The 14,446-nt window shown below is 37.7% G+C and overlaps 1 long non-coding RNA gene across 1 annotated transcript; it reads left to right on the top strand.

Moving 5' to 3' along the window:
* Nucleotides 1–361: 361 nt before the first annotated feature.
* LOC112182833 lies at nt 362–1,584 on the top strand. The gene is made up of 3 exons (XR_002929571.2): nt 362–521; nt 804–906; nt 1,142–1,584. It is a non-coding gene; the product is annotated as an uncharacterized LOC112182833 (long non-coding RNA).
* The last annotated feature ends 12,862 nt before the right edge of the window (nt 1,585–14,446 follow it).

The raw sequence follows: 14,446 nt of genomic DNA, 5'->3' as shown, positions 1-14,446 counted from the left end.
CCATCTACAGCCACACAATACCATTTGGAGTGATATTTCTTGTTCTATTATCTTAAATTTACACAATATCCTCTTTGGAGTGAGATTGGTCCCCACATCCACATCACTTTATTTAGGGAGTGAGATTTGCACTCCCCAAATTACAAATTGCACTCCCTATCAGTTTTTTAATAATATCTCCCCACACATTAATCTCTACTTCCCAAAATACCCTCAAGTCAGATTTTATTTTATTTTCTCTTTTAGTCTTTTCTTCCTTCTTCTCTCTCTCTCTCTCTCTCTCTCTTCTAAACCACGACAGAACTTTCTGTCTTTTTTCTCCAAACAAAGTCACTATTTTTTCTCTCTCTCCCCACTTTCTTCTCTCTCTCTCTCTCTCTCTCTCTCTCTCTCTTCCAAACCACGACAGTTCTGTCTGTCTTTCTTCTCCAAACAAAGTTTCTCTCTTTCTTCTCTAAACAAAGTCAAACTCTCCTCCACCGAAACATTTCCAACCTCATCCATTCATCTTTCCAAACCAGGTCACAATCCAACTTTTCTCTTTACTATATCACTATAGATCTACTCTAATTTCATGTTTAATTTTGCTTTTGTCTCTTGCATTTCAATCGTTGTTACTATTCCTTTTCTTTTGGCTCATGAAGATATCACAAGTTTCTTTCTTCATAGCACAAGTTTCTTTCTTTATGATTTGTGGGTAATATGTTTTCTGATAAATTGAGAAATTTCAAGTCTTTATTGCTTTCGGGATCTTTTTGAAATTTGAAGATTGAAAAACATTCCATCTTTATGCCCAAAATCAGCTGCTGGAAGAAGAGCCCATGGATCCTCTGTCTTCAGATGGTATGGAAGAAGACTTACAATCTAATCACACATCTAGTATCATTGAAAGCCCCATTGTCAATGGTAAGTACATTATGAGCTATCACTGTCATTATTTTTAGATATTCTAATTATTTACAGCTGATTATAACCATATCAAAACAGCCTATGAGTAATTCAATAGAGAAGAATCATGACTTGATTTCAGGAGAAGATTTAGGTTCTCTAACAATAATAAACTATGTAGTTAATCTTGATTACCTTGTGATATAGTAATTGGTGGTATTTTTGACAGTCTGCATTTTGTTTCTTTGTGCAGAGAGCAAGAAAGTTTTTGAATTTTTTGAAATGTGGCTCTCTTTAAGGAAGAGCTGGAAGAAGAAAGTCATATTATTTTAGGGGGCTCTCTTCAATGTACTTGGTCCGGAGGATTTTTGTGCATCATTCCATGGACTATGTTAGGGGACATATTATTTGGTATTTGGTAGATGTCATTAATAGGGGATTTGAATCAGTTGGCGTAGCTTCAACAATGCAACTATGTTCATTGTGGATTTGATTGAATGAGTTGTATTGATATTATCATTGGGGCTTATGCATTTGTTTTTTTATCATTGGCCAACACAAGACCTCAAAACTGGGAATTTTTGTCTTGAGACAAGATAACGAACCATTATTCATAAAGGAAGACAGAAAGTTCTGTCGTGGTTTAGAAAAGAGAGAGAGAGAGAGAGAGAGAGAGAGAGAGAGAGAGAGTGGGAGGAGAGAGAAAAGAAGGAAGAAAAGTCCAAAAGAGAAAAAATAAAATAAAATCTGACTTGAGGGTATTTTGGGAAGTAGAGATTGATGTGTGGGGAGATATTATTAAAAAACTGATAGAGAGTGCAATTTGTAATTTGGGGAGTGTAAATTTCAGTCCCCTTTATTTATTGTATCAATCTTCTTCTATTATCTTAAATTTCCACAATATCCTCTTTTTTCCATTATTTTGTTCTCTTTCACTATGGGTACTTGAAGATGAGTGCAAAATGGAAGCAAGAACTCAAAAAAAAATTGGAAAATTTGGATATTTCAATAATAAAACAAGGGACAAAAATGAAAGGGACCTAGTTTGCACGCATAGAAGTGTCAGTTTCACTTTTATGACGCTTACAAATATGAAGGCACATTTCAATGTAATTATAAGAAGCCTAAGGATATCACTTCTTGATTTGTTTTTCAATAAATGGAGCACATGTGCTCTCCGAAACAATTTGATTTGAAGTTTTTGTAACTAATTGAACAAATTTAATTTGTTCTTCGAGGCTTGAATACTATATATGTTTTCCAACGTCAATCAATCAATCATAGCGGGTACTCAATGATGTAAGAGATGGAAGGAGGTAGTGACAACACTAATTAATGTGCTTGAGTTATACCTATCCAATGGATACCAATCACTAAGTAATTAAGTATGACAATTGGAACACACGTTCAATTCAATGTGATGATGAAATCGTAGATTTTTTATGGTTTTATTAGGTGAGGCTGGGGCAGATTGTACACTATGGCGTCGTAGTCTTGTCCAGATTAATTAGTTCGGTAGGGAATTGGTGTATGTTGGAAAACACAGATATATGGTCATGGTAGCTGTGCTGCGAAGGAGGTAGCAACAACACTAATTAATGTGCTTAAGTTGTTAATGTTTAAGATTGAGCGGTGGCCCAAGTCTTTGTTAACGCTGGTCCGATGGGCGGACCGCTACTTGCAATGTTCTCAGAGATTTCGCTACTTGTCAAGTGAAATACAAAGTGGCGTCAGAGGGAGACCGCGCTGGGCGGTCTTCTCTTCTCCGATACCTAAGTTAGACAATGTATTTATGTTAACAGAATAACAGTAGGTAAGTAGTGAATGTGTAATTAATGAGGAGAGAGGGGAGAATCTTTTATAGGTGGGGAAGAGGCCGAGCTCTTCCATGTTTTCTATGTGGGACTGATGTGCTTCAGTTCCCAGCTTCTGGAGCTTTTGATGCTATCTTGGCGCGGCGCGTTAGATGTGATATGGGGGTGAGCCGAGGCTCAGGCGGTAGCCTGCTTGGCTGTGTTTCTGTAGGTCACACTGTTGGAGGTAGTTGGTATCGCTAGCGGTATCATGAGCATAGCTCATTATAGCTAATTATGCTTGCAAATGCTCATGTAAGTACAAGTCCCCCAAGTCCCCAGCTAAGGAAGGCAATCTTGGTTGGGGAGTTGCCTAGCAGTTCGAAGAGTTACTTCCGCTAGACTTGCAAAAGCATAATTAACATCAGTGCGTTGTCAACCATGGACTTACTGAGAAAACGCTTTGTACCCTTTTGGGTGGGTCCCTGCTAGGCCCCCCAGGGAGTCCCCCACTCCCTGGCTAAGATAGACCTCCTTTTGGTCGGTATATTGTTTGTTGAGGGGAGCTGCACTGAGTAGAGGGTGTTGGGTTCCATAAGTTATCTAGTTGTGTGAAGACGCAACAGGAATTTTGACGTGAGTAGTCTCACAACGTTCATTTACGAACGGAGAATTGTATTGTTTTAGGAGTTATTTATTTAACTGCAAACTATAGTTAGTATTAGTGGCATTCCTGAGTGAATGACTATATATATATACACACACACACTGGCGGAGCTAGAAAATGATCTCAACTGGGGCAGTCAAAAGTTCAAAAAATAAAATAAATAAACTTAAACTTAAAATATATCAAAATTGTAATAAAAATAATAATTAGAATAAGGTTAGGGAAAAATCAATATCTATTTTTGTGCTAAAAAAGGTCAATATTTTTTTCAAATTACATATTTTATTAATAAAACATATAATTTTTAGATTTTAGATAATTTTTCATAATAGAAATAGAATTTATCTTTGGACTTTGAAACTATATGAAAGAATACTATTAATGTTTTTTTTCTAAGAATAAATACTAGTATTAATGTTAATAAGAAAGAAATAATAAAAAAGAAAATATTAGCACATTGCTGAGAAGAAATAATAGTATTAACGTAAAAAAAAAAAAAAAAAAAGGAAAAAAAAGCACATTGCTGCTACCAGCAATCGAACTAGCGAATAGCCAAACACATGCATCTACTTCAACCAGCAAGACAAGGCAGCACGCACTTATAATATGCAACCAGATTGTATATATTTCAAATCTGACTAGGGCACGGAACCCACTGTGCCCCAACGTGGCTCCGCCCTGTGTGTGTGTGTATATATATATATATATTTACGTGCAATATTTATGTGTTGGTGGAATTGTTGTTATAAAATTATATTTGGGGGTGTGTTCATTATATTGTTTTGGGGTGTGGCTTTTTGGGAAACAATAAATTGTGGAAAGTGATGATTTCTACTATTTTGAAAAGTGTTCAGTTTTGGGGAACATTGTTAGGTCTTGGGCGACTTATATTTAAATGTTGGTCATTGTACTGGGAGTCATTGATGAGGATCAATTACGGGAAATCTTTTACTTTAGATTTGGGTAAGATTTTGGGTCAAGTGCAACTCTTTTAAATATTTTGTTATTTATACTGGGGATCTAATGACTTGAGATTCGAGGATCGGGAATTACAAATTGTGATCGGGGGTCACGAATGTGACCAAGGCATGTTATCGGAAAGCAAGCCTTTGGTCGGGTTATTGGTTACGATCAATTAGACCTCTAGTCTGTCTGCCGAGTTTAATTGTATCTTATGGGGGTAATAGATGAGGTTACTTGGGACTCATAAGTACGAGTTTTCAAAGAGAAACTTGAGAGTATTCTTTCTTTATCGTCCATAAGGGACTTTGGGGTTCATATTTATTTTGTTGTGTGATCAAATAACATGATTTTGTCATGGAGTCACATATGCATCTCCTTTAAGGAAAGGAATTAATGCATGAGTTGTTTTCATTAAATTGAAAGGGTGGTTTTCTTGTGGTTGGTGTGAGTTGTTTGATTGTTGAATTTGAGTTACTCATAGTAGCTTTCAAAAACTTACCTGGTTTGTTGTGTGGCAACCTTGTTCACTATTCAATAGTATAGGGGTTAATCCTGCAGGTCAAGATAATTGTGACTGAAGCTGAGGTAGCGTGTTTGCAGCTTTACGATAAGAAGCTAATTTTGTGACTTTATCGTTGATAAGACTTCAGTTGTGCAGTAAGCTCCGAAGAGCATTTACGTTTTATTTTGTTGTGGCAACTTAATTCGTAAACTTATGTAATATATGACTATATCCAGCGGGTCTGTATTGACATAATGGGTTTAGGGCATTAGTATGTTCTTGGTTTAAAAGGAAAAAGTTTTTCAAGTATTTTGTATTGATGGCTGAACCATCACACATGTATATTTCTGGGAATATATTGATTTTTAATTAAGTTTAAAAATCGGAGCGTGACATCTTGTTGAGACTGATGTTGTTAGCAACCAATTAATTTAGTTAGTCATGTCCACCTGATGGCTGAGCTAGAATTCACAACTAGTGTGTAATATTGTAACTGCTCCTTGTCTTCCCGCTCATACACATTAGTGCATCCCACCCCATGTCTAATTCATCTTCTTGTCGCTACCCATCCATTGCTATAACCTCTCCTTCATACCCATTAATCTTTTTTTTTTTTTTTTTCAATTACGAACCATAGATACATTTTTTAACCCCAACTCCACCATTCTCGTGTTACTGAGATTAAAACCTATTTCCTTTATAGCCAATAGAGGTAGCTCAAAGCGCTGTCTTTGTTGTCATGATAAAACCTAAAGCTCTTATAAAAACTGATATATTGAAAGATGAAGAAAAAACAAGCTGGATAAACCCTAATTCGCTAGCTTGTTAATTCTCATGGCCAAAAATTGGCACCAGATCTATGGGAACGATACTTTAATTTTGAATCCTAAAACTTTTGAGATTGCACAACTTCTAGTAATGATCGTGCTCGACCATTTGTGAATCTTATAGCAACTGATGGTGAATCCACTATTGTTGGAGAAGAAAGATCCCACATTGAAAAAGTGACGAATAGCCAATAATTGGCACCAGATTTACGGGAACGATATTTTAATTTTGATTCCCAAAGCTTTTAAGATTACACAACTTCGATCCAGTAGTGATCCTGCTCAACCAGTTGTGATTTTTGTAGCAACTAGTGGTGAATCCACTATTGTTGGAGAGGAAAGATCCCACATTGTAAAAGTGATAAATAAAATATAACTTATAAGTGGGTGGATCACATACAACTGTACCGAGGCTTTTTGTTATTAAAAACTAACACCTATCAGGTAGTTAAGTTGGGACAATATCGGTACAATATAGGCCACGGGCCACGCTTGTCGCTGTTTAACATTGTATCAGAGCAAGTCCCTCTCCAATATTCATGGGGTCCGAATTTAGGTTTCTTATTATTACCAAGTCTCCGATATAAGGCTTGTTTCCCAATTTTCAATGTGAGAATTGAATTTTTAATTAATTTCACTTACAATCCTAAAGCTAAGTTGCATGTGAGGGGATGTGTTAGAGAGGAAAGATCCCACATTGAAAATGTGACAAATAAAATATAATTTATAAGTGTGTGGATCACACTCAATTGTACCGAGATCTTTTGTGATTAAAACACCCTCCCTCTTTCCCCGACCTTATCTCTCGACTCCATGTACTCACTGCGGCGATGCAAATCCCATGCCATGAAGTAACCATAGCATTCACTGGCTTGTGTTTTGATTATTTTTGTCTGCTTTAATTTGTTAAGCATATCTCATCTACCATCTACAACCACACAATACCATTTGGAGTGAGATTGATCCCCACATCCACATCACTATATTTATTGTACTAATCTTCTTCTATTATCTTAAATTTCCACAATATCCTCTTTGGAGTGAGATTAGTCCCCACATCCACATCACTTTATTAATGGTATGAATCTTCTTCTATTATCTTAAATTTCCACAATATCTATCTGCTTTAATTTGTTAAGCTTATGTCATGTACCATCTATAGCTACACAATACCATTTGGAGTGAGATTTGTCCCCACATCCACATCACTTTATTTATTGTATCAGTCTTCTTCTATTATCTTAAATTTCCACAATATCTATCTGCTTTAATTTGTTAAGCTTATGTCATGTACCATCTATAGCTACACAATACCATTTGGAGTGAGATTTGTCCCCACATCCACATCACTTTATTTATTGTATCAGTCTTCTTCTATTATCTTAAATTTCCACAATATCTATCTGCTTTAATTTGTTAAGCTTATGTCATGTACCATCTATAGCTACACAATACCATTTGGAGTGAGATTTGTCCCCACATCCACATCACTTTATTTATTGTATCAGTCTTCTTCTATTATCTTAAATTTTCACAATATCTTCTTTAGAGTGAGATTGGTCCCCACATCCACATCACTTTATTTATTGTATCAATCTTCTTCTATAATCTTAAATTTCCACAATATCCTCATTGGAGTGAGATTTGTCCCCACATCCACATTGGTCCCCACGTCCACATCACTTTATCTATTGTATCAATCTTCTTCTATTGTCTTAAATTTCCACAATATCCTCTTTTTTCCATTATTTTGTTCTCTTTGACTATGGGTACGTGAAGATGAGTGCAAAATGGAAGCAAGAATTTAAAAAAAAAAAATTGGAAAATTTAGAGATTTCAATAATAAAACAAGGGAGAAAAATGAAAGGGACCTAGTTTGCACACATAGAAATGTCAGTTTCACTTTTATGACCCTTACAAATATGAGAGCACATTTCAATGTAATTATAAGAAGCCTAAGGATATCTCTTCTTGATTTGTTTTTCTATAAATGGAGCACATATGCTCTCCGAAACAATTTGATTTGAAGTTTTTGTAACTAATTGAACAAATTTAATTTGTTCTTCGAGGCTTGAATACTATATATGTTTTCCAATGTTAATCAATCAATCATAGCGGGTACTCAATCATGTAAGAGATGGAAGGAGGTAGCGACAACTCAATGATGTAAGAGATGCGACAACTCAATGATGTAAGAGATGGCAGGAGGTAGCGACAACTCAATGATGTAAGAGATGGAAGGAGGTAGCGACAACACTAATTAATATGCTTGAGTTATACCTATCCAATGGATACTAATCACTAATTAATTAAGTATGACAATTGGAACACTTGTACGTTCAATTCAATGTGATGATGAAATCGTAGATTTTTTATGGTTTTATTAGGTGAGGCTGGGGCAGATTATACACTATGGCGTCGTAGTCTTGTCCAGATTAATTAGTTCGGTAAGGAATTGTTGTATGTTGGAAAACTCAGATCTATGGTCATGGTAGCTGTGCTGCAAAGGAGGTATCGACAACACTAATTAATGTGCTTGAGTTATACCTATTCAATGGATACTAATCACTAAGTAATTAAGTATGACAATTGGAACACCTATACGTTCAATTCAATGTGATGATGAAATTGCAGATTTTTTCTGGTTTTATTAGATGAGGCTGGGGCAGATTGTACACTATGGCGTTGTAGTCTTGTCCAGATTAATTATTTTGGTAGGGAATTGGTGTATGTTGGAAAATTCAGATCTATGGTCATGGTAGTTGTGCTGCATTACAGCTAATTACTAGCAAGATTGTCCGCGCGTTGCTGCGGGATTCTACGAACGAAATGAAAAAGAAAAAAAAAATGTTGATTGAGGTGAAGAAGATGTTTGTATATTGTCAATATGATTAAGGTCAGAAATATTGCATTTACAATTATAGAAAATTACACACAAGTGTCAGTTTGAAACTTAAATTAGTTATAAGGTCACCAAAGTTTTATTGTACACATAAGGCCACTTGTATGTTTAAATTATTTACACCTTGACAATTTTACCTTTTGTGGAAGAAAACTAACTCTATGATCTGTCTCCGGCCAAAACAAAAGAAACTCTCTCTGACAGGGTCCGCCCCCGATTCCACCTTAGAATCCGAAGTGGCCCCGCGGGACCCACCTTTAAAGAAGGTTTACCAAAAATTTCGGCATAACCTCCCTTAAAAATGGGCAACCCAAAACCTGTAGAATTTCAATTTCACTTCTAAACAACCCTCCCAAAACTTCTGGAGCCACCCTGCTCCCAAAACCGCACAACTCCACAATTTAGAGTATCAAATTATCCAATTAACTCAAATTACAACCAAGTCATAGGTTACAATATTAATACAAAAATCTCATGGTTATCAGAGCAGTCTAAAACCAAAAGAACAACGATATACAAAGTAGGTTAGCAAGTAACCTACGAGGGATAGATGACAGCGGTGGTGCTAAGCCTCAATTCCTAAAGCCGAACAGCTACACTGCGAACTGGGCATTTGAAACCGAAGGGCCCAGGGGAAAGTACATAAAAACGTTAGCGTGAGTGGACAAAATAAATAATTACAAAATAAAAGAAGTTTATACTTTCCCACGTATTTAAATTTGTAAAAACTTCGATGCATGCAACATTTATAAAACGTATGTCTTTAAAACTCGGAGTCTCGTGAAAACATACCAGTCCCCGCTGGCTAAAAGAATCGGACTAGCCCCGCTAGTCAAGTAAAAAATAAAAGGATAAGGGGAAGAGATGTCACCATACGGGTAAAGGAGCCCCTTAGGCTCAACCTACCCTCAACTGCCACTCACACATAGATTGTGTGAGGAGGAGAACTAATAACCTCGACTGCCACTCACACATAGATTGTGCGAGGAGGAGAACATTACCTCGACTGCCACCCACGTGAGGAGGAGAAAAGCTACCTCAACTACCACTCACAAACACAAAGTAAGTGAGGAGGAGACCTAATCACATGACCCGCGTATGGTGAGGAAGAAAATCGTCGACAACCAATAAATCCGCATAGCTTCCCCACATTTCTCACGAGATGAGAATCCAAGTGTGCAAAGACGTGACCCCGCACGCCAAGATTTCTCTCAATCTCAGAATAAGTAAGTGAGAAAAATATCCATAATAAACCAATATTTCCCTTTGGCGGATATTTTGAAAATAAATTAGAGTATAAATTCTGAATCCGCGCATAGCAAAAATTAATCATAGATTCTTATCTCGGAAATAAGTAATTAGTCAAATAATATTATAAATCATAACCAACCTTTGAAACTCATTATTGAAAGCAAATCCCCAATATAAACCGAAATCAAATTCTGAAAAAAAATCAATTCATTTGCTCAACATGTAATATGATTAATAACCAGGGCATTATTTTAAGAAATAAATGCATGCATCATTATTTAAAAACAAAAGTCCACTCACAGTATGTGACTAACGTGGTACCCAAGCGTAAGGATCCTCGTCAAGCGATGGGTCGGTACCTCGTCCTGTACACAAATATATTCCGTAAACAATAATTCGATAAACAAGTACAATTCTATAATGAATCCCAAAACCCTACGAAATCCCACATCTCCATTTCTTTCCGGATTCAATCCAAACTTCACCATTAATCTATCTCCGTCGATTAAAGTATTCCATATCAGAACAAAGGAAACCCGAAGGTCGGATTCCCACAATTCGATAACCAAAACTTCCAAACTTCGGGAATTCACAAACATATCCAAACTCTTCAAAAATTCACCAAACTTCACATACAAGCTCCACAACATTTATACAATTTAAAGGGCTAAAAACTGAAATTAAAACACTGCCCACACACGCCTCCACGGGCCGCCAACAGTGGCAGCGCGTGCGCCCCACGCGCCGGCGGCCGCTACCTCCGATGGCCACCATATTTTGACAGTAGCACCTACTCAACACACTGATCAATTTTCTCAACTACAACACATCCCAATTTTACCTTTAAATAGTCGAAACCGGCCGATGAAATTTTTCCAGAAAATCCCAAGAACCCTAGGATTTGAAATCTTCGATTCGACCTTCACACTGAAAATCTTGACTCAAGGATAGGGGCGAAATTATCCTTGGCAAAAACCGATCCTTCGACGCTAGTTTGGTGGTCGGATATGGCCGGAATCGCTGGAAATCGATGAAACCTCCGTTCGGCTATCGTAATCTTCGCGGCTCAATTCCGAGCTCCTCCGGTCAAGCCGCCGCAAAACACCGCCACAGGCGTGACAAGGAAGAGGAGACAAGCTTGTAGGTGCCCAGATTCCGTAATGGGTCGGCCGGAGAAGGGAGATATCGGAGGAAGAAGAAACCGGACAGAAGGGAAGAAAGGGTCGGGGGAGAGGAGAGAGAAAGAGCCGGGTAGGTTTCCAAAAATGGAAACTTACCACAGTAACTCAGCTATTTATAGAAACTTACCATGAACAGTAACCATAAACATTAACTTTAATCTTTTGCCTATAAATTTCACATACGAGCTCTGATTTTTTCGTACCGCATATGCATGCGCTCGGTTTAACGTCCTCTACGACTTTCATGAAGGACATTTTCTCAAATTTTGACCCGAACAAAAAGTCAATTTTTAGGGCTACTAAAAGTATCGAAACAACTAGAAACTGGAAGTAATTGTCGTTTACCGTCCAAATGACTAGTAAACGGTTAAATTTAGGTCCAGGACGTTACACACACACACACACACTCTCTCTCTCTCTTTCTTCCCCAATCTCTCTTCTTCTTCTCTTCCCTCTGCAATCACCGGAAAGCATCAATTCCTGCCACCATCTCTCATCACTGTCACCATTAATTGAACCACAACACAAACTCGACCAAAGCCTAGCCACCACATCGCCGATTAAGGCTCTGGCCATCCTTTCAAGATGAAGTTGATCTGATCTGATTGATGTCTTCGATATTGTCGCGTCGTTCAACTCCGGCAACCTTATGCTCCTCATCGAGATACGAGGTCGTCGGTGTCCTCTAATTAAGCCTGAGAGGATTCCAGATCGGTGTCCGACTAATCGCCTTCTCTTCTTCTTCTTCTTCTTGGAAATTGGCTCCGGCCACCGGGCAAGGTCCTTAAGGCGATTTCTGAGTCCTCTGAGAAGATCCTGCATGCGAGAGGACATATGTGAACGAATTGGCGCGGCTGGGGTTAGTTAGAGTCCTAGATTTTCAGCAGGCTCTGACGGTGTTGAGTTAAAAATTGCACAAAGTATAAAATATCACCCAACGTAATTTCACTCGTATTCATTAAAAGAATAGAGTTTTAATTATTTTGGATTCAAACCATTCAAGACAAAATGTGTCTCTTAATTACAATCCCTTGTTACAAGGGAAACACCCTTTGATTCCATTTATAAAGAAACCAGTGTGTGGTGGTTTGTTTTTGCAGCTGCACCCGAATTTTGGAATGGGTTGCCTACGTACCCGGGAGGGGATCAAGCCACTCATAGTTCAAGAGTTCCAATGAGTGAATGACCCATTGGAAGGCTTGGATTTTTGGGATAGGAATAGTGTTTAGGATGCGGTTTCTTCTAGATTATTTGATTCCAGATTGCCTACATACCCTTGCGGGATCAAACCACATGTAGTTCCAGCATTTGGGATTTAAATGGGTAGATAACCCATTTATTTTTGGATTTGTGCTTTAGATATTTGTGAGGGTTTAGAGCCCTTGAATTTGCTTTTGGGTAATTTGGGAATGATTTGATTTTTCTGGTGTTTGAGTGAATTTGACTGGTGGAGTCAGAGATTCAGATTGGCTAAATTTGACTGGTAGAGTCAAGGATTCGATTTGAATTTGTGGTTGCATCTAGTGGGTTGCTAGATTGCCTACATACCCTTTGAAGGGATCAAACCATTGTAGTTCATACATTTGTTTTGACCTTTCTTGGTTTGGTACCGAAAGCAATTTCACTTTGGGTGTCGAAGTATTTTTTTCATGAAACCAATGCTCGGGTATCTACTTTGGACACCCGCGAAGCTGAGTATACTCTGAATCATGTGTCTGGAACCCAAAGGCATCCATCGAGCTTTTTCTTTCGGGCATTCTTGATTTAGGCAGCCACGAGACAAGTCTTGAAATTAGGATTTTCCGAGTTGCAATGGGAGGCTTTCAAATATTGGGAAGAAGGCCAATCGATCACGATAACTTGGTTTGATATTTGCAAACCCGTTGCATGAGTTCAACATGAACCACACAAATATTGAGAAAGTTCTCCATTATGTTTGGAGTCAATTGTCATCATCTTAATTAAAGACATGGGAATTTAGTTTATCTCCATGTTCTCAATTGACCGGAAGATTCCATCTACTGCGTCTCATGCAATCCTTTTTATTTTATTTTAAAAGGTTGCCCTCTTACTCGAAAACAAAACTTGGAGGCTTTCTATATATGCTTGTTCCAAAGTCTTCTGCGTAAGAGTATTTAGCATACTCCATGACTTGGTCTCAGTTCCCATGTTGTACTTCCACTTTACAATTTGTATTTTTTGTGTAGTGCAACATGTATCTATCTCCCTTCATACAATGTGATGAGACTATGAACAAAAATAACTCTTTTAATTGTTATCTTTCTTCTTCATTTTTTTATTGTCACGCCCCTGATTTTTAACACAAATAAAAATCGATATATAATCTCATAATTATACATGCACGATGGTTCAGCCATCAATACAAAGTACATGGAGACATCTTCCCTTTACAGCAAGTACATATTGATGCCCTGAACCCACCATTTCAAATATTAACCCGCTCCACAGAGTCATATATTACAAAACTTACGAATTAAATTGTCATCACAAAATAAAACGTAAATGCTCCTCAGAACTTACTACATAGCGGAAGTCATAACAATCGCAAAGCCAACAAAATTTGCTTCCTACCCGTTCAACTGCCAACAAGCTACCTCAGTTTCAGCCACGATTACTCTGACCTGTAGGATTAACCCCTACACCAATAGAATGGTGCACCGGGTTTCCACACAACAAAACCCGGTAAGCTTATGAAAGCGCGTATGAGTAACTCATGAACATCAATCAACAATGCACACACATCAGCTAAAGGAAACCATGCAACCATGATTCCTTCTAACACTCCATAACCTTTCCATCGAAAGGACAACATAAATCACCGCTCTGACAATGTTCTATGTGCTAACTTAACCATCAAAAAGCAATTCAAGTCTCATCTAGAAAATAAAAGAATAATACTCTAGGAATTCTCCTTTAACTACATACTTATGAATCTCCAGCAACCTCGACCGTTACCCCCATAATCTATAATGATAGACAGACTATAGCTCTATTGAAATCGTAACCGCTCGTCCGACCACGAACGTGATTACCTATTTCCTACCTTGGTCACCATCTGTGACCTGTCACCATTTGTGAAATGTGGTTTGCAGACCCCATCTGGTCTCATAATCAACATTAAGATCATCATCTGTGACCTGTCACCATCTGTGTCTTGTCACCATCTGTGACACATGACCTTCAGACCTTGTCTGGTCATGAAATCAACATCAAGGTCACCGTCTGCAACCTGTCACCATCTGTGACATATAATCTTTTTAGACCCTGTCTGGTCTTAAAGTCAAACGTTAAGTAAGTCGCATCTGACCTAAAAACGTTACAAACATCTAGTTTCGGCTTTCCTAATCCCTGCTCACCATCTGTGACCCTTGGTACAAAGACCAATACATCTAAAATGAGTCACGCTTGACTCAAAAATGTAACATCAAGCTCGATACTTTTCAAACAATAG

Source organism: Rosa chinensis, chromosome 1 (assembly GCF_002994745.2).
Source record: "Rosa chinensis cultivar Old Blush chromosome 1, RchiOBHm-V2, whole genome shotgun sequence".
Taxonomy (NCBI): domain Eukaryota; kingdom Viridiplantae; phylum Streptophyta; class Magnoliopsida; order Rosales; family Rosaceae; genus Rosa; species Rosa chinensis.
Note: the sequence above shows the minus strand (reverse complement) of the source record. Positions and strands in the feature narration are given on the sequence as shown.